Source organism: Nematolebias whitei, chromosome 7 (genome assembly GCF_014905685.2).
Source record: "Nematolebias whitei isolate Nwh7 chromosome 7, NemWhi1, whole genome shotgun sequence".
NCBI classification, from domain to species: Eukaryota; Metazoa; Chordata; class Actinopteri; order Cyprinodontiformes; family Rivulidae; genus Nematolebias; species Nematolebias whitei.
The window spans coordinates 33,345,711-33,349,560 of record NC_056504.1 but is presented as its reverse complement, the minus strand read 5'-3'; positions in this window follow the sequence as shown (position 1 = coordinate 33,349,560).

The window sequence follows — 3,850 nt, the reverse complement described above, 5'->3', positions numbered from 1 at the left end:
GGGGGGGGGGGGGGGTAACCCTTGGACAAGGAAGATAAGTACCATTTAAAAAAAAATATTTATAATGTTTTATTTATTTACAAAGTTTATGGATGTTGTTTTTATTTGTTTACTCATTTGTTTGTTGTTGTTTTTAGGGGAGGGGTAACCCTTGGACAAGAAAGATAAGTACCATTTAAAAAAATTATTTATAATGTTTTATTTATTTACAAACTTTATTGATGTTGTTTTTATTTGTTTACTCATTTGTTTTTTTTGTTTTTTTAGGGGAGGGGTAACCCTTGGACAAGAAAGATAAGTACCATTTAAAAAATATATTTATAATGTTTTATTTATTTACAAACTTTATTGATGTTGTTTTTATTTGTTTACTCATTTGTTTGTTGTTGTTTTAGTGGAGGGGTAACCCTTGGACCAGAGCCCTGTAAAGAGAGAGTTGCGACACTCCCATAGAAAGAATGGAATGCGGAAGTCACGTGGGTCATGAAGTGGCAAAGAGTTCCAAACAGCAGTGGTTCAGCACTGAACGTAGTACATTCTCCGTGTTTTCTCCGGTAAGTTGATGCAAATACGACACTTTTTTGCCATTGTGAAGCGTTATCTGACTGTTCTGTACCACATTTTATCAACATTAATACTTCATGTCTCCAGTTTTAGTTAATGAAACATGTTAAATTACTAGTTGTGTTTTAACTGCAGCTGCTCTGCAACATGACGGTTTAAACAGGTCTATTTCTAATTCAGCGTTTTAAAATATCTATTACTGCTTACATTTTGAAAGGTGGTCTTTTTTAAATTTATGGTAATTCCAGTTACTGAACTCAACTAGAAAATATTTGGTCTTTTTTCCTGAGAGATTCATTCAACCTTTATTTCTACAGTAAATCCCATTGAGCCTCGCGGACTCATTTACAAGAGAGACCTGATTTAACAAAGAATGTTGACATGACAACAAGACTGACGTAATTTAGTTCAAGTTATAGATCATTTGTCAAAGACTGCAGCATAAATTGTGACATTATCATTAAAGAAAAACGTGATTGTGGAGATGAGTCAATTTTTTTCATGTTTTCAAGGTAAACCAGAGGAGAATGACTTCATGAACTGAATGTTGCATTCAAAGTATCACAAAGGTACAAGATCTCATTTTCTGTCTTCTATTAATCAATAACAGCTGAATCAAGATGTTTGAATAAAAATACTTTAACACCATAACCTTCACAAAGTTGGTATTTACTGCAGGACTGTTAAATTACATTAGTTTTATATTATTAGTTTAGTGTTTGGTAATCATGGGTCAAGTTGAGATGAGACTCTTTCAAGACAGAACAAGAAATAAGAATTATTACAAGAATATATCAGCACCAATAAACTGTAGGACAGTAACAAAACACTTATTAAACTATCACAGGTACATTCAGATGGAGCTGGAAGTTATTCTTCATGCCAGTTGCCTTCATCTGATCTTTTGTAAAAATATGTCAATTTATTTTCCATTAACATTTTTCTTCACAGGACTGAGTTAATTTTCTTGTCTGTGAGTTTCTTCTGTCCTGCTTATGTATGTTTTTGTGTTCTAATTCTTCCCTCAGGTTTTTCATCTCTGTTCCCTGACTGCCTGTTGATCCATCCTCCTGGTCCTGTTGCTCCATCCTCCTGGTCCTGTTGATCCATCCTCCTGGTCCTGTTGATCCATCCTCCTGGTCCTGTTGATCCATCCTGGCCCTGTTGATCCTGGATCATCAGATCCTGACATGTCCCCGTCCTCTGAGGACACATTTTCATCTTTCCCTCATCTCACTCGCCTCATTTCTGTTTCTTCCTCAGTCTCTGAAATTACAACGTCACTGTTAGAATGAAGATTAATGTTCAATAAAAAATATGACATGTCTTATTGTAACACTGTTCGTATCAAAGTTTAATTTAGAACAACATGTGTGATCACTGGTCAGGTCACTGGTCAGTGGAAGTTCTGCTGTTCTTCTCATCTGGTTCTGGTCCATGAACAAATGGTTGAACCTCCTTCAGTCTCACACGTCCTCACTGTGTCTCTGTGAACTGTCCTCTCTCTAAATGTGCCTGTAGAGTGACATTAGTTTATTTTCTTGCACATTTCTTTGACAGTTAAACATTTTGAGCCCTGATTGAAAATGTTTGTGCAGATTAAATTTACAGCTCTCACTTTGTGTTGTGATGATGATGATGATGGTGCTCCAGCTGATTTGAGATGATGTCATTAATAAACAGTATAAATGTCAGTAAAAGTACTTTATTAAAGCTTGCTTTACATTTTACATATTTTATAATAAATTGTTTGGAAATTTATTTTTGCACAGTTAACACTTATTTTGTCATCTGTTGTGATTTGAACTAGAAACAGTTTCATTTAAATTAACATTTTAATCAATGAATTACAGTTTTACAATAGTTGTCAGACTACAAGCAACTCAGTTATCAGGTACTTGGTTCCATAAAAAAAAACCAAATACAACAATTATATTCAGTCTCTCTTGTAAATGAGTCCTCAAGGCTCAATGGGACGAACCTGTTTAAATAAAGGTTGAATTAATATCTTCGATAGAAATCAAGAATTCATCCAGATGATCTGAGGTAAGCTGGAGCAGATCTGAACTGCATGGAGGACAAGGTGGAGCATTATCCTGCAGAGAACATCAGAAACAGCTTTATAACAGGAGTTACTCTGATCTTTTTTTTAACGTTATAAAACACTGACATGGCTATATTGATCATTGTATTGCATATACATTTTTTTTCTAACAAATATGTGTTTGCAGTCTCGTTTCCTTCTAAAATTTAATGATAAATGTATCAGCTGCTTCTAAAAATGCTTTGATAAAATACATAGTCTGTGAAATAATCAGTAATCAGTTAAGTAATCAGTTCGTTACTGCTCAATAATTACTGAAAGACGTCAGGTAAAGTAAGAAAAGTCGATTTTTGTGTTATGTTGTGCCAGCAGCCGCTCAAACTGACTGACAGCGATGAACTGTTTGGAACTATGGGGAGCTGCATGAACCACGTGACCGCGTATCGGTGAGTTCAAAGAGTGTCGCAACTCTCTCTTTACAGGGCTCTGCCTTGGACAAGAAAGATGAGTACCATTTAAAAAAATATATATTTACAATGTTTTATTCATTTGTTTATTGTTCTTTCCGTGTTGGGGGGGAGGGGGGGTGTAACCCTTGGACAAGAAAGATGAGTACCATTTAAAAAAAAAAAATTATAATGTTTTATTCATTTGTTTATTGTTCTTTCCGTGTTGGGGGGGGGGGGGGTGTAACCCTTGGACAAGAAAGATAAGTACCTTTTGTATATGCACATTTAGAGTTTTAAAGTCTATTTCATGTGAAACACAAACCTTTCTAATATTTATTCATTATATCAGAATCAGAATCAGAATGCCTTTATTGTCTTTATACGCAGTACAATGAAATTAAGAGCCACTCCTTTTTCCAGTGCAAAAACACGCCTTAAGAAAACACACATTAAACACACACTAAAAATATAAAAAATGTAACGCAATATAGATATAATAATGAAAGTAAAAAAATACAAGTATTGCACAATTGTATTGCACATTATGTATATTAGTGAGGTAGTTAAGGTGACTGAGAGTATGAAATGTCAGTAGTATTGTACAGTAGAAGTCCAGGTGTTTGGGAGGTTAGATTATTAAATCAGTGCATGTGTGAGTTCAGTGTGGTGATGGCTTTCGGGAAAAAAACTGTTCTTGAGTCTGTTTGTTCTTGTTCTGATGCACCTGTAGCGTTTCCCTGAAGGTAACAAGTCAAACAGTTCAAAACTCAGGTGTGAACAGTCCATGATTATG